General features: G+C 43.8%; 7 non-coding genes across 7 annotated transcripts; 4 read left to right on the forward strand and 3 right to left on the reverse strand.

The window, feature by feature from the left end:
• Positions 1-1,455: 1,455 nt before the first annotated feature.
• Positions 1,456-1,527, reverse strand: trnad-guc (transfer RNA aspartic acid (anticodon GUC)). Its single transcript has one exon. It is a non-coding gene; the product is annotated as a tRNA-Asp (tRNA).
• Positions 1,528-4,177: 2,650 nt separating this feature from the next.
• On the forward strand, positions 4,178-4,250 carry trnav-cac (transfer RNA valine (anticodon CAC)). The gene has a single exon. It is a non-coding gene; the product is annotated as a tRNA-Val (tRNA).
• Positions 4,251-10,539: 6,289 nt separating this feature from the next.
• trnan-guu (transfer RNA asparagine (anticodon GUU)) lies at positions 10,540-10,613 on the forward strand. Its single transcript has one exon. It is a non-coding gene; the product is annotated as a tRNA-Asn (tRNA).
• A 9,766-nt stretch (positions 10,614-20,379) lies between these two features.
• On the forward strand, positions 20,380-20,453 carry trnat-agu (transfer RNA threonine (anticodon AGU)). Its single transcript has one exon. It is a non-coding gene; the product is annotated as a tRNA-Thr (tRNA).
• A 3,864-nt stretch (positions 20,454-24,317) lies between these two features.
• On the reverse strand, positions 24,318-24,399 carry trnal-aag (transfer RNA leucine (anticodon AAG)). The gene has a single exon. It is a non-coding gene; the product is annotated as a tRNA-Leu (tRNA).
• Positions 24,400-25,750: 1,351 nt separating this feature from the next.
• LOC148812791 (U4 spliceosomal RNA) lies at positions 25,751-25,892 on the reverse strand. Its single transcript, XR_016086304.1, has one exon. It is a non-coding gene; the product is annotated as a U4 spliceosomal RNA (small nuclear RNA).
• A 1,133-nt stretch (positions 25,893-27,025) lies between these two features.
• On the forward strand, positions 27,026-27,097 carry trnaw-cca (transfer RNA tryptophan (anticodon CCA)). The gene has a single exon. It is a non-coding gene; the product is annotated as a tRNA-Trp (tRNA).
• The last annotated feature ends 808 nt before the right edge of the window (positions 27,098-27,905 follow it).

The raw sequence follows: 27,905 nt of genomic DNA on the forward strand, positions 1-27,905 counted from the left end.
CAGGCTGGGACAGGAGATCACACACTGTTGTAGTGTGCTCTCATGAGGCACCAGTTCTGTAGAGGTTTGGGCATTTACTGGGACAATTATTTTTGTGGCAGTAAATCACAAAATTGATTCTTTTAATGTTCTTGGAATCCAACCATGCGATATAACTCAAACAACGCACACACAGGTACTAATACATGAGGATACATTTATTAATATATAGAATATGCATGTAAACCAAACAGATCTTATCGTAAGGGTTATCAGAATACAAAAGATATAAATTCATTCAGTTACAAATTTACACATATCAAGAGGACATAAGTTCGGTATATCATTCATTTAGACCGTTTCGTAATTGAACTTGTTTACAACTTCTACATTAGATACTCAAAACAAGTACATAACCCTTAGGAATTAAATTAATATCAACTGGTTGGGAGCAGTAAAGCAATGAAGTTGAATACTCACTGCCGCTAAGCCTGTAATCTAACCGTTTCCGTAGTGTAGCGGTTATCACGTTCGCCTCACACGCGAAAGATTCCCGGTTCGAGTCCAGGCGGAAACAGCCTCTCTTTGCACGCTCCTGTACTTCACACAGGTATTAAACGACTGATCATTTGTTCCCAATGTATTTCCGGTGCCTTCATGCACTCTTGTACCAAACGCACGTTCCTTCTGTACGCGGAGCCGATCATTTGCAATTGGGCAATCAGGACGAGCTCTGTCGGCTCAAAAGCAGCGCAGGACCTGCAAGAACAACAGAAAGATTAGCATGCAGCGGGGGATGCTAGATCTCATCAAGAATCGGCTCCAGCAGTCCCTGGTTCGAAACTGGGCGGAAACAGACCGGCTTCTTTTGTCGCCACGCACAAAAGGGGATTGGGGATTCGCCTAGCGCTGTGATCGAACAGACCCACTCACCTCTTAGTGTGGCGGGATCTGCACAGTGCATGTCGCAGCGCATCCTGCTTTCACTCCAATGCGCGTCCTGATGTACCCCAGTCTCCCGCGTGACAGGTGGGGATAATCACCACTATACTAACGAGGAAGACATCGCTCTCTCCGACCCCCGGCATCGCGTCCCGACCCACCGTGCTGGAAGCCGACGCGTGCTGTGATTTCTTTACGGAGCAGAAATGACAACCGAGGAGCCGAGAGATCATTTCAGCATTTCGCGTCTGAACAGAAAACACAAACGAAAAACTCGGAATGACTTGCCTTTGACGCTTATCAAAGCGTTCTTTGTGCATCGAACAGACCCACTCACCTCTTAGTGTGGCGGGATCTGCACAGTGCATGTCGCAGCGCTTCCTGCTTTCACTTCAATGTGCTTTCTGATGTCGAGTCGTGTGCCGTGCGGAGGCTCTGAAAGCGAGAGCAATGAAAAGGTGCACGACGCTGTGAAAGAAAACAGAGAAGTGAAAGGCAGTCCTTTCTCTAAGGAGGTAAAAGAAAAGCTTTCTACTCCCCGTCGGGGAATCGAACCCCGGTCTCCCGCGTGACAGGCGGGGATACTTGCCACTATACTAACGAGGAAGACGTCACACCCTTCGACCCCCGGCATCGTGTCCCGACCCAGCGTGCTGGAAGGCGACGCGTGCTGTGATTCCTTTACGGAGCAGAAATGACAACCGAGGAGCCGAGAGATCATTTCAGCATTTCGCGTCTGAACGGAAAACACAAACGACCAACTCGGAATGACTTGCTTTTGACGCTTTTCAAAGCGTTCTTTGTGCACGACGACTGCGCCGCCTAGCAGATACAAATGGGTTGTACAACTCTGAACTAGCAAATGGAAGAGGGCTAAGCCCCCTCTCTTTTAGCCCAGGTTCGATCTGTCTCCCAGAATCACCAGGGCGCACGCACACACACACACCCGTGCCGTTGAAGTGCTCTGCTTCATTTCTAAGGGCAACTCAACATTCACTCCTACCCCGAGAACAGAAAAGACAGCGTCCGCAGCAACAACAGCTCAGGTCTCTGCACAGGAGCTAAGCTGCCCCCATCTCCTCTGCTCTGCGGCTCCTGTGGAGTGGAGTGGAGTGGAGTCCTGCCTGGAGCCTTGTTTGCAGGCGGCGGCTCCCCGCGCTCTGTCTGTGCGTCGTGTCCAAGAGCTCCTGGGAGGAAGAGAGAGCCCTCCCACTCGGGGGCTTTACCACGGTCTGTGTGAGGAGGGGCGGGTGTGTCCAGTAGCTTATCGAGCGGAAGCCTGGGGCGGCGGAGAGCTGTGATCGTGCAGACCTTGAGGTGTCACCTCTTTGTCTGCTTTCCCGCCCCCCCTCCGCCCAAGCTCTGCTCCAGAGTAGCCCGGCAACCCCTCACACCTGCACGTGTCACAACCTAAGGTGTGGTCATGAGACACCCATGGGGTGCTGTTCTGTTCTTGCTAATTGTTTCCTGCCCGTCGCAGGCAGGAGTCCATGCGAGGAAGATGCGCTGGACAGAGCCCAGAGGGCGCAGCTGGGTGGCTTTCCTTCTGAGTGACGTTCCTGCAACACTCTCCCGCTCCTCTTGGTGCGCTCATGCCGCAACATAGGAAGGCTGGAGCAGGTGGCTGTGGGCTCTGTGCACTGCCGAAATAGCTCAGTTGGGAGAGCGTTAGACTGAAGATCTAAAGGTCCCTGGTTCGATCCCGCGTTTCGGCATTTTGTTTCATCGCGCCCTTTGTTCCTCTCTCCAGCGCCCCCTGCCTAAAGTGACGCTTCCCTTTCTCAGCCCGAAACGCAAGCGAGACACCAGCAGCGGTCCCTGCAGGTTTCCGTAGTGTACCGGCTATCACGTTCGCCTAACACACGAAAGGTCCCCGGTTCGAGACCGGGCGGAAACAGCCTCTTGTTGCACGCTCCTGTACTTCACAGAGGTCTTGAGCGACCGGTCATTTGTTCCCAATGTATTTCCGGTGCCTTCATGCACTCTTGTACCTAACGCACATTCCTTCTGTACGCGGAGCCGATCATTTGCAATTGGGCTGTGCCGACAGACCAGGACGAGCTCTGTCGGCTCAAAAGCAGCGCAGGACCTGCAAGAACAACAGAAAGATTAGCATCCAGTGAGCCCAAGATCTCATCAAGAATCGGCTCCAGCAACAGGGCTGGGCGCATTGTTCCATTCTCCGACCACTCTCGGTGTAAACAAGTCCCTCCTGGTCTCTGCTTGAAATGCACTTTCCTGCGTTTGCTTTGGTGTAACTGGCTTCCCCTGCATGCGCGAATGTGAAGAAGATCCTTAGTAAGTCATTGAAGAAAACCGAGAAGAGGTCGGAGTGGCCTCTGTCGTTCATCAACGATCCAGTCAGGCGCTTTACTCCTCTGTAAAGCGCCGTTCGTTCACATCGATTGGCTTTTTTTTGCCTTCATTCGCGCAAGTAGTAAAAGCAGACGCCCCTATTCTGCTGTGACCCGGATTCGAACGGGGTTGTTGCGGCCACAACGCAAAGTACTGACCACTATACAATCACGGCGAGTTACCGATACCCCCGTGGCAGGGCGGAAAAGGCTGTGCTCTCTTCGTGTGACCTAATTCGGAAAAGTCCTGACGTTGCATGTCAACTGAGCCCCAGTATACATCGACCCTTCGACACTCTGAGTGACAACTCTCTTGCGCGTTTTCTCATATTTATGTAGTTTGCTTGCATGATGCCCGGAAGAGCGGGGTTGTGTGTTCCCATATGGTCTAGCGGTTAGAATTCCTGGTTTTCACCCCGGCGGCACGGATTCGACTCCAGGTATGGAAACCTGTCAGTTTTGCCTCCTGCTTTCCAAAAGATCAGCACCGTGTACGAAGGAGCCGCATTAAAACCACTCGAACGTGCAAAACGCGTGAGAAGAGGGGGCGCTTGTTTCCAACCGAAGACTTCTCGCGTGTGAGACGAGCTGATCATCCCTGCAGGAGGTGGGAGGGTTACTCTGGTAGACAGGGCTGACCTTCGGCAATAGGATTTATACTCTCCAAGATGATATTTGCACTTTCTGGAGAGGCGATTTTCTCCACTTCAGTAGCCCGATTTCGTCGATTGCGTGGAGAGGGCTGTAGAATGTGGCGCCGCCTTTCCTTCTCCGTCCATGACAGGCGTGCTGGTCTCTGGAGAGAGAGCACGGTCCATCAGCGCACTCCAATAAAGGCACTGGAAGCAGCTGAATCGCATTGGCGAAGCTCAGCGCTGGGCCGCTGGGCAGGGATTGCCACCGTTTCCGTAGTGTAGTGGTTATCACGTTCGCCTCACACGCGAAAGGTCCCCGGTTCGAAACCGGGCGGAAACAGACCGGCTTCTTTTGTCGGCACGCACAAAAGGGGATTGGGGATTCGCCTAGCGCTGTGATCGAACAGACCCACTCACCTCTTAGTGTGGCGGGATCTGCACAGTGCATGTCGCAGCGCATCCTGCTTTCACTTCAATGCGCGTCCTGATGTACCCCAGTCGCCCGCGTGACAGGTGGGGATAATCACCACTATACTAACGAGGAAGACATCGCTCTCTCCGACCCCCGGCATCGTGTCCCGACCCACCGTGCTGGAAGCCGACGCGTGCTGTGATTCCTTTACGGAGCAGAAATGACAACCGAGGAGCCGAGAGATAATTCAGCATTTCGCGTCTGAACAGAAAACACAAACGACCAACTCGGAATGACTTGCCTTTGATGCTTTCAAAGCGTTCTTTGTGCATCGAACAGACCCACTCACCTCTTAGTGTGGCGGGATCTGCACAGTGCATGTCGCAGCGCTTCCTGCTTTCACTTCAATGTGCTTCCTGATGTCGAGTCGTGTGCCGTGCGGAGGCTCTGAAAGCGAGAGCAATGAAAAGGTGCACGGCGCTGTGAAAGAAAACAGAGAAGTGAAAGGCAGTCCTTTCTCTAAGGAGGTAAAAGAGAAGCTTTCTATTCCCCGTCAGGGAATCGAACCCTGGACTCCCGCGTGACAGGCGGGGATACTTGCCACTCTACTAACGAGGAAGACATCGTACTTTCCGATCCCCGGCATCGTGTCCCGACCCAGCGTGCTGGAAGGCGACGCGTGCTGTGATTCCTTTACGGAGCAGAAATGACAACCGAGGAGCCGTGAGATCATTTCAGCATTTCGCAGCAATTCAGCATTTCGAAAACACAAACGACCAACTCGGAATGACTTGCTTTTGACGCTTTTCAAAGCGTTCTTTGTGCATGACGACTGTGCTGCCAAGCAGATACAAATGGGTTGTACAACTTTGAACTAGCGAATGGAAGAGGGCTAAGCCATCTCTCTTTTAGCCCAGGTTCGATCTGTCTCCCAGAATCACAAGGGCACACACACACTGTCTTGTTTCTCGTACACGTATAGTGTAAAAATTAAGAACCCAGGACGAAGATGTGACACTCGAAGAAACTCTTTATTATTTAACCTGTAACTCCGAACCAGTTAGCTCCTAAATTCACTATGACCTGTGACCCTGAGCAACCGTTATTCCCCACTCAGCCCTCCATCAATCAACATGCAGTTTTACTGCTGACGCACACAAATATTACACCTCCTCCAGCTGTTATGAATCGCCTCTCTTCAAAGCCCGGTGTGTTTTTTTTTGGAGATGTTATATATGTCAGAAAGAGCACTGTGACGTCAGAGACACCAGCCAGAGCGCCGGGATCAGAGAGCGAGACTGCGGTGGAGAGTTATTGATCACTTATCTATCGACAACCTATTAATTCAGCTGAAGAACCGTAGAATTAACGATTAACTTCACCGATTGGTGAGTACTGATTCTTTTCCCGTTCTTGACCCTGTTTTAAATATCTAGAAAACGGTCAATACCGCCTGTATCGATCAATTACAGTACCATAGTGCGTTTAGTGTTAATAATGTTCAATCCAAAATTAAAGAATGGTTATTCAAATTATTATTTAGGAATTTAATCCTAGAGCTAGATAGTTATATTCCAAGTTGATAAATTTGTTTAAGTAACAGTTTAAATGCATTTTCCATTTGTTTACAAATCATAAGTTTGGTAACCACGGCGACACGCACCAAGTCACTGTGCCCGGCTAGGTGTCTCGCCTTCATCACAAAGAGCGGTGTGACGTCACGGACAGCTACTAATACTAGTGTATTCATGTTAATATTAGTGAGAGTACAACTGGTAGTTTTAATATTAATGCTAGTATTCATGTTAATATTAGTGCTTATTATAGATTTACAGTTAGACTATTTACACTAGTAGTCATGTTAGTTTTAGTGATATTATTACTGTTATTATTAGTATTAGTAGTGTAGTAGTAACTTTGTGTTATTGTTAGTAATAATGATAGTGTTAGTCATAGTGATAGTGTTACTGTTGTAATATTAGTGGTATTTTTGTTAGTGTTTGTAATAGTGTAACTGTAGGTAAGAGTGTATGTGGTGTCCGTCAGTATGTGAGTTTGTGTCTGTGAGTATGTGTACTGTCTATGTGTGATTCTGTAAATGTGCGTATCAGTGTGTGCGTGTGTATCTCTTAGTGTAGTGTCTACAGTATGTGTGTGTCTGTGAATGTGTGCTAGTTTGTATTTGTGCATGTATGTGTCTGATTGTGTGTATAAATGTGTATGGTGTTAGTCAGTATGTGTAGTGTCTGTGTGTGTGAATGTGTGTGAGTGTGTAGGTGTATACTGTATCTCTCAGTGTGTGTGAATGTGTTTGTAGGTGGGCTTGGGCTCCAATGTTGTGTCTGATAGAAGTGACCCATCAACAGGTGTTGAGGTCCAGAGCTGCATGCAAATCGAATCACTTTCTAGAGTCCAGACCAATGTCTACAGAGCTGTGAGTGCTCTGTTTTTATCACTATTAGTAGTAATGACAGCAGTAATAGTAGCAGGAGTATTAGTATCAGAATTAGTATTAGAATCTGAAGTCATGGTCGTAGTAGTAATGGTAGTAGTGGTAGTAGCAGTTGTGTCAGTGGCAGCAGTATTAGGAGCAGTAACAGTACTACTAGTAGCTTTAGAAACATTAGTAGTAGCAGTAGGAGTAGCTGTAAAATTTTATTAGTTGCAGTTGTATCAGTGGCAGCAGTAGTAGTAGCTGTAATAGCAGTAGTAACACTATAACCATGTGTTACGATCCCTGCCTCCCAGCAACGAAAGAGGCAGAAGAAGGCGGAGTCTTAGTTCATTAGTCTACCTGTTAGTGTACACTTTCACCACCACACCTCCGTCTCCTTTTATATTTAAGCACTAGTCTTTCCCTACTTCCTCGGTCAGTATTGGTTTACCTTTCGAGCTACTTAGTTGCGCTACGCCTTCTACCTCTTCGTACTGTTCAGGTTCCGACTTTGGTTTCTCCCCTCTTTTGGAGTTTGGATCTCTGGCTTCCCCTGGACTATCGGCTCTCTCCTTCGTCTACGGTTTTGGAGATTTTATTTTTACAGGAAGACGCATTCCGAAACGTATCTCTGTAGTTTTAGAAAAGCTTTGAACAGCGTATTTTATACAACGCACAAACAGTATTCTAATTTCACACGGCAGATCAGTGCAGCAATCGTACTCGATTTGACTGTGATTCTGAAATACTTCTAGTAAACATATTCAGGTTTCCTTGAACCTTTAATAAAAAAAATTACTTTGCGATGTTCCGCAGATGTGCAGTGCGCCTTTCCTCTTTTCGAATTCAAGGGTACTCACTGCGGGAGCTCCTCACTGCGTGTCTTTTACTCTACTGTGATTTCTTTTAATTTATCTACGTGGAGTGTGGTGAGAAGATCACCTTGAACATTTTCGGTTTGTGAAAGGAAACACTAAAGAAAATACAAGTGATGAACATATAAAATAACCACAGTACAGCTAGAAGAGGGAAAGATAAAAGACGATTACGCAGAGTCTGAAGCTTGCTTAACAGAAGAACTATATTCAGAGGGCCAAAGAAGTGAATATTTCACCAAGTGAGAGAAAGCATCTCGGAAAAAGGAGGTGCAGTCTCTTCCATGCAGCATAACACCACAAAGACAGACTACAAGTGCTGAAAAGCTGCTATCAAGCGTAACCCGGCCGAGTGCTCTAAGGAGCTGGATTAAAGCGCCGTCTCTTCGAGGGCGTGAGTTGGAATCCCACTGCTGCCCAGTATCTCCTTGTTAAGAATCATGGTTTTGTTGTTGTAGATTCTGCGCGATTAAATCAGTTTCAATAGAATTAATTTGAACAGTCATATTTGTTTTATTCCTCCTACCATGGCAATTTGTGCTCAAAGATTGAACTTTTTTGTATTTTAAAAAAACGTGCTAGCCTTGATGGGAAAGTAAGCGGAACTGCAGGCGTGGTGGCCAAGTGGTAAGACGTCGGTATCGATAAGGTCAATAATCTGTTAAACATTTTATGCCATTTTTTCCATAGATGATGTTCACCTTGGAACAGTGAGAAAGGCATACCTGGATGCAGTTGAACCATCACCTTACTATTATTTTAGTCCCAACGTGGCCGGACTAAGCAATTGTACCACAGAGACTCCAACGAGTTGGTTTTCTCCATTTGCAGTTTTGGGTAAAAAATAATCTGCACTTTTAAGCAAGTATTGTATTTCAAATTTTGCAAATTTCTTGAAAAACGTTGTTTCAGAGAGAAACTGAGTAGACAGGGATAGCCCAGTCAGTAGAATATCGTACTTTTTATCTCTAGGTCCCTAGTCAGGCGACTGATTTTCTTGCAACTACTGTGAACCTGCGAAATAGATGGTCTTTTGTCCCTCAGTTTTTCAAGTTGTTCTATGAATGTTTGAATTGTTCAATATTTTTCATGCTCTTAAGCACTTTCCGTCACAAAGTTTATGGTGTTCTTGGTGCTGTGCTGCACGTAGATAATGTAGACAAGAGCACAGGTAACAATACAGGACAAGCAGTGAGGAGCTCCCGTAGCTTTCAACTCAGTGCAGAGTCCAGAGGGAGGCCTAGGTCACTAAACGATCAACAGGTATCTAATAATGACGTTCACGAAGGTGACAATACGTTTTTTTCAACATATCCTTACATTTACCCGTACAGCACAACGTATTTTCTATACCCTCAAATCCCCAATGTAACTACTTTCTCCTGAAAAACACAAGTATAGAGTGAAATCACAATAACTTATACAACAAATCTATTCAAACACCCAGATATGACAGAACACACCCCTTTAAATATGTATTTCCTTTATTTCAGTTTTCTTCCCTCCTCAGGATACCTGAAAATTCACTATCGCATATTAAAGGCTGTACATGTAATACATCTACTAATAAAGATGGACATTAAAGTTAATTATTAAAAAAATACACTTTTCATTAAGACATGTATTGATAAAATTATTGTGAATAGTTGTGGTGTCTGGAAAGCAATTTTTGTTAAATATAATAATTTTCAAGCGAGTGGTGGATTTTCAGTTCAAAAATCATTTTGCCATCATAAAAAATATTTTCAAGGCAAATCAGAACAAATCAGAGTGGTGCATAAGCTTGTTATTTAGTGACTAAATTATTTCCACTGCATTCACAACAGTTCTAATGTGTTCAATTGTTCCACATAGCGGGCTACTGAGTTGTTTTCGGAACTGAAACCTATAAGAACAGTATTTAAGATGCACCATGGCCCAGAATCGTTCATTGGGACTAGGATTAATATCAATTGAAAGTACTCCAAAATAAAAGATTTAACCTGAATATTAAAAGAGCAGGAAAGTATTACAACAACACCATAACGTCTTGACTTCCAATCTTCTTCCTTGTTCAGGCCATGTACAGTAAAATGACATAATCAGTGGAGTCATGCCGAGGTTGAAAGTTTAAGCCTCACCTGGAGCAGCCTGGTTTTCTGTCTTGACAAAAAACGGCGTGAAATGATCACGTATTTCACTCTACTTCTCTCTTGTATTAAAGCAGATCTTGCTAGGTGAGCATTTGCTCCGGTTAATTAGGTCACTTTTCATGTTAACTCACTTCTTCTAAACACAACATTTCCTGGTGCATGTTTTCTCCATGAAAAAAGTCATTTTCCCTTCCATGATTTCTCGTTTTGTTTCATCAAAGAGTACAGAAAGAAGAAAGAAAGGAAAAGTGTCATAAATGAACTCTGCCGCCCTTGGGAGATGTCAAGCGCATTGGACATGAAAAGTGCCCAATAAAAGCCATTTCTCTTCGTTTCTCTTACAGTCGGGGCTCCTGTTGCGTGTAAAGGAGGCAGCTTGCTCAGCCAGCAGACTCAGGGCTTACTGAACACAGATGGCTCAGAGCGGTGTGTCCAAGCGGCTGTAAAAGAGGAGAATTCTGCCGGCACTGTAGCTTAGTTGCTTTAAGTATCTATCTCGTTAACTGGAGATCCTGGCTCCACATCCCAGCTGTGCCTTTCTTTTTGTGCAGAAAGTACCATTTTGGACAACCGCATAGGGCTTGATTTAGTTTAATGCATGAATGCATTTCCTTTCTGCAACAACTTGTTTTTCAAGAAATTCATACAGCTTGTGAAAAATGAAATTTAATTCTTGGCTATCAGAGCAGAAGGAATATTGCCGACTGGCAAGAAAATGCAAGCAATGTTTATTTTTTGACCGGAAAGGTGCGAATGGAGAAGTGTCTCTCTCATCAGTCTCTGTGGCGCAATCGGTGAGCGCATTCGGTTGTTAACTGAAAGGTTGGTGGTTCAAGCCCACCCAGGGACGATCTTCTTATTATTGTCAATGTAAACACTGCCTCCGCTAAAGCCGGAACCTTAAACCTCTTTATATTTGCCGAAAATGCGAGTCTTTTGCCCGTGTCCAACAACAACACTTGAGACCGGGGAAGTCCAATAGTGATCAACGCCGCAACTCCCCAGAGAACCATATTCACCCATGGAAAAGTATCTTTGAAGGGCTGGCGGGAGATATCATTTATACTCCTGTTGCGTCCTCTGCTAAAATAGTTCAGAAATACAACGCGGATTTGTTTGAGATTTTGACAAGCATTGTTACGTTAGCACTGTGAAGTTGGATGTTGATATTTTGATATATTTACCTTCATTTTAACATAAATATAAACATAAATGCTGTACAATCTATGCTGTACAATCAAACACAGGCATATTTTGAGTCTCGTGCTGATCGTCCTGTGGATCCAAAAGAAAATTTTAAAGCTGATACATTTTTGATTGTAATTTGCATCTAGCTACAACGTCCCTGGAAAAGAGATTTTATTAGTTGCGTGCAATCGGTATCTTTTACTTTACGTATGGTAGTGGAAATACTTTGAAAAATGTTTTCTAAAGAAGATTGTATTGCCAGGACCTGCCTTTAGCGCTCAGTAGCGATGACGCTGTTGATATAGATGGAGAAGAAATGTCAGATGAATTGATGATCTAAGCTAAAATAGCCCTAACACGCCTCCAGTAACAGTGTTTGTATTCATAGCAAGTAATCTCTTATCTATCTGTGTACAGGTCAGCTGGAGGTCCACAGGTGATGGTAATTTAAGTAAGTAGCTGTGTTAGCATGCATGGGCTGCAAAAGAACAAGTAAAGGTTTATTCAATGCTGAAACAAGAAGGAAGCAGTGGAGCCTTCTTTGGGTGTGATACCAAGACATCGAAAGTTTATTTTTAATTATTGTTCTAAAAAATGCGAAGGCAAATAACCTTTTTACATGATATGGAATGTGACTGGTTAAATTTCAGCACAGTTGCAACCCACTTTATAAAGGGTGTGCACACGTATACAACCAAGGCATTGAAAGTTTTTTGTTGTTTATTGTTCCAAAAAATGTTCCATTTCTTTTCTTTCTTAAATGTTGTTGATTAAAAGATCTTATTAAATGTGAAAAAATCTGATTGTGAAAAGGTCAAAATGTTAGTGAAAAAATATGTAATGTGAGGAAAGATGAATTGTGGGAGCCCCTTGACTCCTCATGTCGTACTGTATTTCTCTCTCATACTACTGGGTGAGGTGCCGTCACTTCTGGATAAAGTCCGTCAGTGGTCATTCCAGACGGGTCAGGTACGACTGCGCTTCGGCACAATAAGAGACATGTGACTTGCGAGGATCCTGACAGTGTCACCCTTCTTCCAGAGCTTGGATAGCTCAGTTGGTAGCGCATCAGACTTTTAATCTGAGGGTCCAGGGTTCAAGTCCCTGTTCAGGCAGTTGTCCTTTCTTTAAATCTATTGTGAATGTCATTATAAATCGGTAAGGTGTCGGTCTCGTAAACCGACGATCGCGGGGTCCAACCCCGTCCGTGCCTATATCGTTTGCCAAGACTTTACTTTATCTATATCGTCAATTGTCTTGCAATGCAGAAATCTCTGTAATAAGAAGAAAAGGACTATCAGTAGTAGTTAATAATCCTTCGACAAAGAAACGGGCGCATTCAAAACAGCAGCCTCCACTGCTGGTTAGGATGGCTGAGTGGTCTTAGGTGCCAGACTCAAGGACTCAATCATGTGTAGTGACAGTTTTATTTTATTCACAACACGGATTTCCATTCATGTTTATTAAGATGTGTAATTTGTATGTTTGTATGAGAACAGTTTCTTCAAAAGTCCTGTCAATTAACAGTGGAGGGCTAGCCAACGTATGTCTTCATGAAAACGCTCTTTAAGGTGATTACAAATGTCTTGAACAAATCTGCGTCATATTTTTAAAATAGTTTAGCTCAAGATACAACGGGAGCATAAATGAATTCTTGCGCCCGCCATTCCAAGATAAAACTCCATGTGTGAATCTTATTTTACTTGAAGTTGATGATGTTGGTCACTATTGGAAATTGCCCAGTGATATCGACTCAGGTACTCAGTTGTTACGTGCTGTAATTCGATACATGCAAAGCATTTGCATTCCCTCCAATTATCAATAAAGTCAATAATGTATTAAACATTACATGCCACTTCTTCCCTAGATGATGTTCATGTTGGATCAGTGAGAAAAGCATGCCAGGTTGTGCATGAACCAGCACCTTACTATCATTTTAGTCCCAACCTGACCGCACTAAGCAATTGTACCACAGAGACTCAAAAGGGTCGGTTTTCTCCATTTACAGTTTTTGGGAAAAAAATCATCTAATTTTTAAGCAAGATTGTATTACAAATTTCACAAATTGTAAGTATTTCTGGAAAAACACTGTTTCAGAAAGAAACTGAGTAGACGGGAATAGCCCAGTCAGTAGAATATCGAACTTTTCATCTCAGGGTCCCTATTCAGGCGGCTGATTTTCTTGCAACTACTTATTCCATGCTGAAACGAGCAGGAAACAACGTTTCAGCAGTGGAGCCTTCTTTGGGTGTGATATAGAATAAACCTTTACTTGTTTCTTTCAAATTAATTTAAACCTCATCTCCAGCACCTAAACTTGTCAGTTGCTTTCAGTAGCTAAAGACACAGGCCATTCTGCTCCAGGTGAGGTTCGAACTCACAACCTCGTCATAGCTCCGCTGTGTACTGCTGTATAAGCACCGCTTGCTGGCCAATTGCACCGCTGGAGCTGTGGAACACCCACCCCTCATACAGACTGACACTGCAGAAACACAGGGTGAAAACAGGGTTTTGGTTGTGAATCCATCTCCACATGGGGGAAAGGGACAGTACAATAGAAAAGAATATACAAGAGAAGAAACTGAAAGAATTGTGCTCACTGCAGAGTAGGAAGGAAAGAGGTGGCCGGATACATAAAACAGCTTGGCGGATAATTTGTAACGACATTCTTTGCTGACAATCAGCAGTTGGATTTCTTTTCATGTTCCGCTGTGTAGTTTGAACGTTTGTTCTCCCAGATCGGTTGGTTACTGTATATGAGATCAGCTGATATAAATTAGGACTAATCAGAATCAATACAACTGATGTCTGGTGAAGGCAAATAACCTTTGTACATGATCTGGGATGTGACTGGTTAAATTTCAGCACAGTTGCAACCCCCTTTATAAAGGGTGTGCACACGTATGCAACCAAGGCATTGAAAGTTTTTTATTTATTGTTCCAAAAAATGTTCCATTTGTTTTCTTTCTTAAATGTTGTTGATTAAAAGATCTTATTAAATGTGAAAAAATCTGATGGTGAAAGGTCAAAATGTTAGTGAAAAAATGTGTAATGTGAGGAAAGATGAATTGTGGGAGCCCCTTGACTCCTCGTGTCGTACTGTATTTCTCTCTCATTCTACTGGGAGTGGCGCCGTCACTTCTGGATAAAGTCCTTCAGTGGTCATTCCAGAGGGGTCAGGTACGACTGCGCTTCGGCACAAGAAGAGACATGTGACTTGCGAGGATCCCGACAGTATTAACTACCTTCCGGAGCCTGGATAGCTCAGACAATAGAGCATCAGACTTTTAATCTGAGGGTCCAGGGTTCAAGTCCCTGTTCAGGCAGTTGTGCTTTCCTTAAATCTTTCGTGAATGTCATTATAAATCGTTAAGGTGTCGGTCTTGTAAACCGAAGATCGCGGGGTCCAACCGCTTCCATGCCTGTTTAGTTTGCCAAGACTTTACTTTATCTATATCGTCAATTGTCTTGCACTGTAGAAATCTCTGTAATAAGAAGAAAAGAACTATCAGTAGTAGTTAATAATCCTTCGACAAAGAAACGGGCGCATTCAAAACAGCAGCCTCCACTGCTTGTCAGGATGGCTGAGTGGTCTTAGGTGCCAGACTCAAGGACTCAATCATGTGTAGTGACAGTTTTATGTTATTCACAACACGGATTTCCATTCATGTTTATTAAGATGTGTAATTTGTATGTTGGTTGTATGAGAACAGTTTCTTCAAAAGTCCTGTCAATTAACAGTGGAGAGCTAGCTGACGTATGTCTTCATGAAAACGCTCTTTAAGGCGATTACAAATGTCTTGAACAAATCTGCATCATATTTTTAAAATAGTTTAGCTCAAGATGCAACGGGAGTATAAATGAATTCTCCCGCCCTCCATTCCAAGATAAAACTCCATGTGTGAATCTTATTTTACTTGAAGTTGATGATGTTGGTCATTATTGGAAATTGCCCGGTGAGGGCTAACACAAGTTTTAATGTAGATGACACTGTAGTAGAAGAGGTATTATTAACTCTTGTAGAGTGATGCTGATTTTATTTTTTGCCTTTAATTTTAAAGTGAACTGCATTCTAAATTATAGCATGACATAGCATGACTCTGAGCTTTAGTTTTTCAGGTGCGTAGGCTGCAAAGGAACAAGTAATAGGTTTATTCCATGCTGAAAAAAAGAAGGTGCGCAGATAAAGCTGTCAGTTCATCTTAGTCCATGAATATCAGCAACGTTATCGCTACAGAGCGCTAAAGGCAGGTCCTGACAATACTTCATGAGATGTTTTTTAATATTTCTGGTACCATACAAAAAGCCAAAAATATACATTGCATGTAACTGATAAAATCTCTCTTCGAGGGACGTTATAACTACAAGCAAAATAAATGGAAACTTTATCAGCTTTAAATGTTTCTTTTGGATCCAGAATATATTGTATATTAATAAAGAGCCATTCTTATATTCTTTTGACCTGTTTATTAACTACACAAATCACAACCTTATGCCATATATTCATACTCCCTCGTTGTGTTGTCTCGCAATGTCTACTCACTATAATACATCTCCTCTTTTGTTATTTTAGTCCAGAACCTTACCATACGATTGTAAGAATTATATATCAACACACAAGAAAATTATCTATTACAACAAAATTTATGTAAAACCTTCCATTTCTATTCAACACATTCAACTCTCTTTTTTTAACAACAACTCAAATATGTAACAACTCAAATTTTAGTTAAATTTCTACTTAAGTCGCTTCTAAATATCACCTCATTGCTAGCAGACTAAGTAACTTCTACATAGAAAACACAAACAGAATAGGGCAATTTAACATTTGGAGAGCTATGTACTTTGCATTGCCTGTCCTTTCCTAGTTAGTTTTCTAAAGGGTTCTGATATATCTGTATAATTGGGAATGAATTTTATAAAAAATCTACAAGTGCCTAAGAACAAGCGCAAAAGTGCAACATTCTCAGGTCTCGGTGCACTGCAAACAGCTGTCACCTTTTTCGGTCTGATATTATTCCTTCTGCAGTGACCAAAGGTCCCAGTATCTCGATCTCTTTTAGGCCAAAGATACACTTATCTTTATTTAAAGTTAAGCCTCTGTCTTGGAATCTTTGGAATACTTGCCTGAGCCTCTGTTCTAGTTGTTCTTCATTTTCCGCATGTACTACAACAACATCCATATACTGTACCATACAACATCTGGCATTGCACACAACATTGAGTCCATAGCCTTCTGATAGGCGTCTGGTGCAATAGACAAGCCAAAAGGAACTTTTCTGAAACGGTAACAACCCCTGTGTGTGATGAAGGTAGTCAGGTGTCTTGATTCTGGGGCCAACTCAACTTGCCAGAACCCTTTTCAAGCTTTTTTGGTACTGGATGTCTCTCTCTGATAACTGCTTCATTCACTTCTCGCAGATCCACAAACAGTCTCACTTCCTTGGTGTCTTTTTTAGGTATTATCAGAATATTTGAGATCCATTCTGCACCTTCATTCACGTCTTCAATAATTCCATCATCCAACATTTTATCTAACTCTTGATTAACAGCTTCTATCATCGGATATGTAGTGTGCTCTCACGAGGCACCAGTTCTGTAGGGGTTTGGGCATTTACGGGTGTAGTGTTTCATAGCCGTTCAGGGACGCCAAATATGTAATCATAGTGGCTCTCTGAAGGCACCAGTTCTGTAGGGTTTGGGCATTTACTGAGACAATTATCAATTGTAGCAGTAAATCACAAAGTTGATTCTTTTGATGGCTTTAGAATCCAACCACGCGACATAACTCAAACAACGCGCACACACAGGTACTAATACACGAGGATAAATTTATTAATACATAGAATATGCATATAAACCTAACAGATCTTATCGAGAGGGTTATCAGAATACAAAAGATATATATTCAATCAGTTACGAAGTGTTACACATCAAGAGGACATACGTTCAGTATATCATTCATTAAGACCGTTTCGTAAATGAACTTGGTTATAACTTCTACATTAGATACTCAAAACAAGTACATAACTCTTAGGAATTAAATTGATATCAACTGGTTGGGATAACAATTGAATTCTCGAGCTGTAATGCATTGAAGTTGAATACTCATCCAATTTCTGGGGATTCAGATCTCCTGCAGGCACAAACAATCAGCTGCAGGCTTGTTGCTGTCCAATCCGCGCTCTCTGGCTCCGTGCCAGGCTGTGCTGTGCGGCTTGCGACGGTGCGCTGCTGATGCTCACTGACCGGCTAGTTAGTGTTGGCTTTAACTAGCAAAGTTTGTGCACAGGAGAAAAGATGACTGTGGGTCCCAGCAAGTCAGGAAGAGGACTGGTTCGTTCCTGATGAAGAGCTAGTTCTGAATGGTGATTCAGCTGTCCACAGTTCTGACCTGTTCACGAGGCCTGCTGCTGGTTACTCTCTGGCAACCTCCACTCTAGACTCTTAGAACAAAGGAAAGTTCTGGCACTCGGACACACTGGCCGTTCCGTGGTTGTCCGGGCTGAGTCTCGGGATGGTCAGGAGGCGCGCTGCGAGAATGTCCTGCCCTTGGGAGCCTTCTGCTCCTGGGCCGTCCTGCCCTGGAATTCTCCTTTGAATTCCCTTTAGAACAGTCCACAGAATCCTCTCCAGAATCTTACTGAATCTCCCGAATCTGAATCTTGTTGAATCTCAATCTTGTTGAATCTGAATCTCCAGGCCTGTGTTGCCTGTTTTTACCTGGAGGAACTTCAGCTCGTTGATTGGCTGAAAGTTCCATGGGCATCAGAGTCCCACGTGGGTTACTCAGCCCTACCAGTCCCTGATTGGTTGATCAAGGTGAGATATGAGTCACTTAGTCCTGACACTTAGTAATGCAGTCCAGATGTCCATCCGGCACTCCCTAGACTGATAGGCGCCAGTGGATGACCATTGATCATGATAGCCAGACTTAGCTAAGTGCATCCCCCTTTGGGAGCTTGCTTCTTATCAAAAGAAAAACATTTTAAATCAACTTGCATGAATTCTTTCTCTGTGGTTGCACCACAGAGATGGAGGGTGAGATGGGGCCTCCTTTAGGAGCATACCAATGCTTAACTCTGTCTTATTACAAGCATTGCCGCTACACGGGGACAATTATTAATTGTAGCCATAAATCACAAAATGCTTCTTTTAATGGCTTTAGAATCCAACCTTGCGATATAACTCAAACAACGCACACACACAGGTACTAATACACAAGGATACATTTATTAATACATAGAATCTGCATATAAACCTAACAGATCTTATCGAGAGGGTTATCAGAATACAAAAGATATATATTCAATCAGTCACGATGAGTTACATATATCAAGAGCACATACGTTCAGTATATCATTCATTTAGACCGTTTCGTAAATGAACTTCGTCATAACTTCTACATTAGATACTTGAAACAAGTACATAACTCTTAGGAATTAAATTGATATCAACTGGTTGGGATAACAGTTGAATTCTCGAGCAGTAATGCAGTGAAGTTGAATACTCATCCAATCTCTGGGGATTCAGATCTCCTGTGGGCACAAAGAAACAGTTGCAGGCTTGTTGCTGTCCAATAAGCACTCTCTGGCTAGGTGCTAAGCTGTGCTGTTGCGGCTTGCGACGGTGTGCTGCTGATGCTCTCTTTTGGCTGAAACTAGCAAGAGTTTGTGCACAGGAGAAAAGATGAATGTGGGTCCCAGCAAGTCAGGAAGAAGATCAGTTCGTTCCTGATGAAGCGCTAGTTCTGAATAGTGATTCAGCTGTCCACAGTTCTGACCTGTTCACGAGGCTTACTGCTGATGCTAACTTCGGGTGGATCCTCTGGTTACTCTCTGGCAACCTCCACTCAAGACTCTTAGAACAAAGGAAAGTTCTGGCACTCGGACACACTGGCCGTTCCGTGGTTGTCCGGGCTGAGTCTCAGGATGGTCAGGAGGCGCGCTGCGAGAATGTCCTTCCCTTGGGAGCCTTCTGCTCCTGGGCCGTCCTGCCCTGGAATTCTCCTTTGAATTGTCCGAAAAAGTTCACAGAATTCTCGCAGGCCCTCTGTGTTGCCTGTTGTTACCTGGAGGAACTTCAGCTCGTTCATTGGCTGAAAGTTCCATGGGCATCAGAGTCCTACGTGGGTTACTCGGCCCTACCAGTCCCTGATTGGTTGATCAAGGTGAGATGTGAGTCACTTACTCCTGACACTTAGGAATGCAGTCCTGATGTCCTTCTGGCACTCCCTAGACAGATAGGCGCCAATGGATGACCATTGATCATGATAGCCAGGCTTAGCTAAGTGCATCCCCCTTTGGGAGCTGTCCCTTATCAAAAGAAAACATCTTTAAATCAGCCTGCATGAATAGCTTCTCTGTGGCTGCACCACAGATTTGAAGAGAGAGATGGGGCCTCATTTGGGAAAGCACAGCAACACTTAATTCTGTCTTATTAACAAGCATTGCCGCTACACGGGTTTGCTTGAACCTTTGATAAAAAAAGTGATCTGATCTGAAACTACCCAGCTTACAATCTCTGAGGTAGTTGTTACTAAATACATGTGCTGTGTGCCTTTACTTTTGTAAAAAACTGGTATCGGGAAAAGTTTCTTAATATTTCTTTTGATTAGCATGCAAGAAAATGTGATCATTACCTATGGAATTTCCCGCCAGCGTGGAGCTTGAATTCACAACCTTGAGATTCAGTGTTCAAGAGTCACAGAAGAGGTCGGCCTGGTCTTCAGTTTGCCAACGATAAGCTCCGGCAGTGCTCCTCTGTAAAGCAGATTGTTCGGATCGGTTATGTGGGACGGCACTTCGATACTAAGATCGTTTGCAGCACACGCATGGTTTCCCCCCTTCACGCAAAAAACATAGACGAAGGAAGCTCTCTTGTCTTGGGCTGCTGAATTCCGGATTTAAAGCGCTCTGGGTGCCAGCTAAGTCTCTAACAAGCACACTATAAAGACAGGAATTACACTTTGCTCACGTCACGCATGGAATGGCGAGGCTACTTGTTCCAATATTATCTAGTCTCACCTCATATGGTGCCGATTCCTGGTTTTCATTTAAGAAAGAGCACTGCAAACACCGTAAACAGTGCAAAACGTGTGATGAAAGAAGTCTTTTCCCCCCTTTGTCTAACGCAGAACACAGCGGAGTCATGCCGAGGGTTGTGAGATCAAGATTTCAGCGGAGCACTGTCGTCTACGTCTTTAGCTACATGAGTTGGACATCCTCTTGTACACGGAAAGCAGATTGAGATCCTCTCACATGAAAAGTGCCAGATAAAAGCCATTTCTCATCCTTTCTCTTAGTGGTGGAGCTATCGCATGTAAATGAGGGAACTTGCAAGGCGAGCAGGCTCAGTGCACACCGAACGCAGATGTCTCAGAGCAGTTGAGACGTCTCCAAGTGGCTGTCAAAGGACAGCACTTTGCCGGCGCCGTGGCTTAGTTGGCTAAAGCGCCTGTCTAGTAAACAGGAGATCCTGGGTCCGATTCCCAGCGGTGCCTTTCTTCCTGTCTTACTGTACAGAATTTATCCTTACGGGCAAATCCCATGCCTTTTAATTCAGGTGAATGCAAGTGTTCGTTTCCTTTCTGGAACAACTTGTTTTGAAAGAAATCTATACAGCTTGCGAAAGATGAAAAACAAATCTTGCTCATCAGTGAAGAAGAGGTACTCCCAGCAGGCCAGCTAATACCAGCAAAGTTTTTTTTTTCACCCTAACCCAGAGAATGGAGAAAAGCGAGGCGCCTGTGGCTCTGCAGTGTAATCAGTTCGCGAGTTCCGCGGTTAGCTGAAAGAGTGGTAAATGGAGCTCGCCCCAGCCCGTCCTTATTCTTTTAAAGAGGATAAAAAATTAACTTTGCCGCCATTACTACCAGCTTTAAAAGACTGCCATGGGCACGGAAAAAAACACACTACAGATGACTTTTCTGGAACCGAAGCAGAGATTCCTTTACGAACCAACTGATAAAGCTCAGCCAGTGAATACTGTTAACAGAATGTGAAAGCACGATCAACTTTGTAACTGCAACCACAGGAAAAACAGCAAGAAGCAGGCTCCATTCCCCATTTAAATCTGTCGTGCGAGGCATGCTTTTTGAACGCATGAAGTAAATCCCACGATCGCTTTTGAACTTGGACAAAGTACTTCCAAAGGAGCGCTATGCGCAAAGATTTAACAAGCTCAACCCCCGCCAACGATTCGGTGTGAAGAAGCAGAACATTCAAGTTTCACAGACAGAAGCAGCACGCCAGCATTAAAACGGAGGGCACACTACGATTTGCATTGACACAAAAGTGATCTGGGCAGATGTCGTTCCCTGCATAACGCAAAAAGTGGCAAAGCGCTTTTGGGTTGAGAGGACGCAAGAAGGTTTTTGTTTTGTGCCTTGATGTCAAGCTGAGAAAGTATCTTTAAACACTTTGCTTAGTTTCTCGAGAGACAACCAAAAAGCAGCTCCCTCCCTTTCGTCTGAAGTCAGCTGAAAGGGGGTCTCGACAGAAGCACCTAGCAGCGGTGGGATTCGAACCCACACCCCCGAAAAGACTGGAGCCTTAATACAGCGCCTTAGACCGCTCGGCCACACTAACCGCTGTGCACTGTCTCTTTGTCTCATTACTTGCCCGGAGGAATCCAGGTGGGTTTTGCTCTTGTTGCCCGACTTAGTGGCGTTATGACCGTGGAACCGACTGCACCTGCTTTTTCTGAGATGCTTCCCCTCTCATGGCGAGATCTCGACTTCTTTAACACCTCTGGATAAAGATCTTCTGTGGAGCAGGTTTCAGACCTCTGCGTACAGCACCCTTGATGTCATTTGATTTTTACAGCAGCCGCATCCGGAAAGTTGAGTCTTTTACGTTTTATTTGAACAACAAAACTACATACAATACAAACAAGAGCACATATAACGTATCAAGAAAATCGTCAGGGGCACATGCTATAATACAATTACACTTTATGAATAACGATTACACAAGGTAAATAAAGATAAGGTCCGCACAGCTTGTTCTTACATTTCGAAAGAGTCCGTAAATACCCCTTTACGTCTATTTTGAACTATTCAAACGTAGGACTCTTCCCAGACCATTTCACTTTATACCACATTCCTAAACAAGGATGCATCTCCTGTTTTAGAACTATTTTGGGCGGTATGGCTTATACAACACACCCACAGTATTCTAATGGTGGACGGCAGATCTGTGCTATAGTTCAGTCGAATACGAAGGATCCAGCAATCGTACTGGATTTGACTGGGATTCTGAAATGTCGCTTGCAAAAGTATTCGGGTTTGCTTGGACCTTTGATAAAAAAAAGTGATCTGATCTGAAACTTTGTTTTGTGCCAGCTTACAATCTCTGAGGTAGTTGTCACTAAACTCGGACGTGATGTGGCACACATGTGCCGTGTGCCTTTACTTTTGTAAAAAGCTGGTATCGGGAAAAGTTTTCTTAATATTTCTTTTGATTAGCATGCAAGAAAATGTGATCATTACCTATGGAATTTCCCGCCAGCGTGGAGCTTGAATTCACAACCTTGAGATTCAGTGTTCAAGAGTCACAGAAGAGGTCGGCCTGGTCTTCAGTTTGCCAACGATAAGCTCCGGCAGTGCTCCTCTGTAAAGCAGATTGTTCGGATCGGTTATGTGGGACGGCACTTCGATACTAAGATCGTTTGCAGCACACGCATGGTTTCCCCCCTTCACTCAAAAAACATAGACGAAGGAAGCTCTCTTGTCTTGGGCTGCTGAATTCCGGATTTAAAGCACTCTGGGTGCCAGCTAAGTCTCTAACAAGCACACTATAAAGACAGGAATTACACTTTGCTCACGTCACGCATGGAATGGCGAGGCTACTTGTTCCAATATTATCTAGTCTCACCTCATATGGTGGCGATTCCTGGTTTTCATTTAAGAAAGAGCACTGCAAACACCGTAAACAGTGCAAAACGTGTGATGAAAGAAGTCTTTTCTCCCCTTTGTCTAAAGCAGAACACAGCGGAGTCATGCCGAGGGTTCTGAGATCAAGATTTCAGCGAAGCACTGTCGTCTACGTCTTTAGCTACATGAGTTGGACATCCTCTTGTACACGGAAAGCAGATTGAGATCCTCTCACATGAAAAGTGCCAGATAAAAGCCATTTCTCATCCTTTATCTTAGTGCTGGAGCTATCGCATGTAAATGAGGCAACTTGCAAGGCGAGCAGGCTCGGTGCACACCGAACGCAGATGTCTCAGAGCAGTTGAGATGTGTCCAAGTGGCTGTCAAAGGACAGCACTTTGCCGGCGCCGTGGCTTAGTTGGCTAAAGTGCCTGTCTAGTAAACAAGAGATCCTGGGTCCGATTCCCAGCGGTGCCTTTCTTCCTGTCTTACTGTACAGAATTTATCCTTATGGGCAAATCCCATGCCTTTTAATTCAGGTGAATGCAAGTGTTCGTTTCCTTTCTGGAACAACTTGTTTTGAAAGAAATCTATACAACTTGCGAAAGATGAAACACAAATCTTGCTGATCAGTGAAGAAGAGGTACTCCCAGCAGGCCAGCTAATACCAGCAAATTTTTTTTTTTCACCCTAACCCAGAGAATGGAGAAAAGCGAGGCGCCTGGGGCTCTGCAGTGTAATCAGTTCGCGAGTTCGGTGGTTAGCTGAAAGAGTGGTAGATGGAGCTCGCCCCAGCCCGTCCTTATTCTTTTAAAGAGGATAAAAAATTAACTTTGCCGCCATTACTACCAGCTTTAAAAGACTGCCATGGGCACGGAAAAAAACACACTACAGATGACTTTTCTGGAACCGAAGCAGAGATTCCTTTACGAACCAACTGATAAAGCTCAGCCAGTGAATACTGTTAACAGAATGTGAAAGCACGATCAACTTTGTAACTGCAACCACAGGAAAAACAGCAAGAAGCAGGCTCCATTCCCCATTTAAATCTGTCGTGCGAGGCATGCTTTTTGAACGCATGAAGTAAATCCCACGATCGCTTTTGAACTTGGACAAAGTACTTCCAAAGGAGCGCTATGCGCAAAGATTTAACAAGCTCAACCCCCGCCAACGATTCGGTGTGAAGAAGCAGAACATTCATATTTCACAGACAGAAGCAGCACGCCAGCACAGCCAACATTAAAACGGAGGGCACACTACGATTTGCATTGACACAAAAGTGATCTGGGCAGACGTCGTTCCCTGCATAACGCAAAAAGTGGCAAAGCGCTTTTGGGTTGAGAGGACGCAAGAAGGTTTTTGTTTTGTGCCTTGATGTCAAGCTGAGAAAGTATCTTTAAACACTTTGCTTAGTTTCTCGAGAGACTGCCAAAAAGCAGTTCCCTCCCTTTCGTCTGAAGTCAGCTGAAAGGGGGTCGCGACAGAAGCACCTAGCAGCGGTGGGATTCGAACCCACGCCCCCGAAGAGACTGGAGCCTTAATCCAGTGCCTTAGACCGCTCGGCCACGCTACCCGCTGTGCGCTGTCTCTTTGTCTCATTACTTGCTCGGAGGAGGTCGGGTGGGTTTTGCTCTTGTCACCCGACTTAGTGGCGTTATGACCGTGGAACCGACTGCACCTGCTTTTTCTGAGATGCTTCCCCTCTCATGGTGAGATCTCGACTTCTTTAACACCTCTGGATAAAGATCTTCTGTGGAGCAGGTTTCAGACCTCTGCGTACAGCACCCTTGATGTCATTTTATTTTTACAGCAGCCGCATCCGGAAAGTTGTGTCTTTTACGTTTTATTTGAACAACAAAACTACATACAATACAAACAAGAGCACATATAACGTATGAAGAAAATCATCAGGGGCACATGCTATAATACAATTACACTTTATGAAAAACGATTACACAAGGTAAATAAATATAAGGTCCGCACAGCTTGTTCTTACATTTCGAAAGAGTCCGTAAATACCCCTTTACGTCTATTTTGAACTGTTCAAACGTAGGACTCTTCCCAGACCATTTCACTTTATACCACATTCCTAAACGAGGATGCATCTCCTGTTTTAGAACTATTTTGGCCATGTGGCTTATACAACACACCCACAGTATTCTAATGGTGGACTGCAGATCTGTGCTATACTTCAGTCGAATTCGAAGGATCCAGCAATCATACTGGATTTGACTGGGATTCTGAAATGTCTCTTGCAAAAGTATTTGGGTTTGCTTGAACCTTTAATAAAATAGTGATCTGAAACTACCCAGCTTACAATCTCTGAGGTTCTTGTGGCAAAGCACAGTCATACCTGACCTGTCTGGAATGACTACTGAGAGTCTTTATCCAGAAGCAACGGCACCACTCCCAGTAGAATGAGAGAGAAATACAGCATGACATGGGGAGTCATGGGGCTCCCACAGTTTATTTTTCCTCATGTTACTGATTTTTTCACTAACATTTTGACCTTTTCACAATCAGACCTTTTTTCACATTTAATAAAATCTTTTAACCAGCAAACCGGTTTTATCGGTTTGTGAGGTTTGTGAATGCGTGCAGTAAGTCCTTATTGAACTAGGACAAAATATTCCTGATGGAGTGCTGTGCGCAAACATTGAATAAACTCGACCTTTGCAGATGATTCGGCATGAAGAAGCAGAAGATTAATTTTTCACAGACAAGCAGCACACCAGTACAACCAATATTAAAATTGAATTGACAGCTCACAAACATTTGCACTGACTCAAAGGTGATCTCAACGGACGTTGTTCCCTGCATAACGCTGAAAGAGCTAAAGAACATTTCTGTTGAGAAGACAAAAACACGCTTCTTTGTGCTATGATGATACAATGACAAAATTTGTCTTTAAACACCTTGCTCAGCCTCTCACGAGACTGTCAAAAATTGCTCCCACTGATTGTATTTCAAATCAGAGGAAGCGGGGTATTGGGAAATGTTTTCAACTAGCAATAACTGCGCCTCTGCTAAACCTCATAGGCGACGATACTGCCACTGCGCAAAGCTGACGGTTGCCAGGCAACCATGGGGCTCCTATGGAAATTGCGATTAATCATCTCATGATATGCCATTGCTGTAACGCTTCACATTTGTCTTCCCCTTATAGCTTTAGGTTTACATAGGTTTAACTATTTCATAGTTTACATCCTTTGGATACATAGGGCATTCTGAGAAAACCACTGCGCATTTTCAGCAGTAGATGACAGAGCCTTGATGATGATGACAGAGCAAAGATATAAGATAACAGAGCAATGTTCTCGGATTTTGCACAAACAAATCCTAACTTCCTGAAAGTATTACAGCACATCTGCGTCTGACTTTCCGTAGCTTCAGGATGACTGACACGACTGGACAAACACAATCTGTGGCATTTAGCACGAATAGCATGAATAGTCTAGCAGGCATTGTGTTGTCTCACTGCAATACAATACCACTGCGGTTCGTGACTCTCTAGGAAACAGTCCACCTGGCCCTGAAACCCATTCGAACGTCTAGCGACAGTATTGAACAATATCATGATTCCTTCGCAATATGGGGAATCATCACAAATGCTGGAGAAAGCTTCCGATATCAGTGGCATTATCGTATGATGTTCTGAGGGGCTCTGTGGTGTGCGCGTTGATGGTGTAGTGTCGGGCATAGCTGTCTTCCAAGCAGTTGACCCGGGGTCAGTTCAAGCCCAATGCATCAACAGCCTTTTCAAATGCTGTTAAAACTGTTAGGAAGCTAGTCACCTATACATTTTTGAAAGCACAGCCAGTCTGAATTTGGGAGAATCATACAGGTGATTCTGAGTGATGTCTGCATCCACGCAATTTGATAAATGCTAAATGGAGAGGGGATTCTGTGTTAATTGTGCTCCTCCTGGGAGAGGTCAAGATGAGAAGTTCACGAGGCTGGTGGTAAATATCCTGTCCAGGAATATCGGGGCTGTAGGGGGTCAGATCTATAGATGTAGTAAACACATTAGTGGAGACGGTGTGTCTGCTCCCTGTGTGAGAGCCGAGCAGGAAGAATAATCTGTGGTCTGGGAAGAAGAGACCCTCGTTGCGGTGTTCCTCACAGGAGAGAATGAACAAAAAAATTTTCAGGGACGCTGATTTTTCTCTTTGGGGGAATTAAAAGCACGTGTAGCGAGTGATCTCGTGGCGCAACGGTAGCGCGTCTGATTCCAGATCAGAAGGTTGCGTGTTCAAATCACGTCGAGGTCAGCTGATGGGTTTGCAGGTGTTGCTGGTGCCAAACCCGGAAATTACACCATGCTGTTCAGTATTATTTGTACACCACATAGGTAATCTGAACGAAATAACAGAACAGTACAGACCACGCAGTCAGGAGCTTATGCAGCGTTTCATCTTGAACACGACAAGAGAAAAGGCACACTGCACGTCCGCGAAACATCACGTCTGACTTTAGAGAAAGTGACATCAGAGAATGGAAGTTTCAGACCGCTTTTTTGTTACAGGTTCAAGCAAACCTGAAAGTTAGGGAGTGTTTGGTCACTTTTGTATGAAAAAGTGTCTGAAGCCTGTAATTATAATTTGCCCTTTTTTAATTGTGGTTGAAATCCACTCCCATGTACCAAGACCTTACAGTATATTCATGTTTACTTAAATAACTAACTATTGGACTATTGGACATTAGTTGGTGTTTTTTTTGTAACGATTTGCTATTTCATGCAGGAAAGAAAGGAACCCAGACCCAACGTTTGCTTTCAGGTGCGGTTCATTTACATAACGGACATCTATTTCTGAGGAGCCTGATTTAAATCACACAACCCCGGTAGAAGTCAAATCGACAATCTTATAAACCGAAATCAGACGCGTTATCCATTAAACCACTAGCCCGCCACGTAACTGAATTGCACCATGGTGAGTTCAGCGCCGCTACTAGTAATACCCCACCCCCATCTTAAATTTCTACGTGAGAAACGTGTTTTCTACATTTTTATCAGTTTTTAAAAATCATCACTTTTAAGCAGACAAAGCCTTTATGTGTCGCTCTGAATTTCTAATTGAT

Source organism: Atractosteus spatula (assembly GCF_055471065.1).
Source record: "Atractosteus spatula isolate fAtrSpa1 chromosome 10 unlocalized genomic scaffold, fAtrSpa1.hap1 SUPER_10_unloc_16, whole genome shotgun sequence".
In the NCBI taxonomy this organism is placed as follows: domain Eukaryota; kingdom Metazoa; phylum Chordata; class Actinopteri; order Semionotiformes; family Lepisosteidae; genus Atractosteus; species Atractosteus spatula.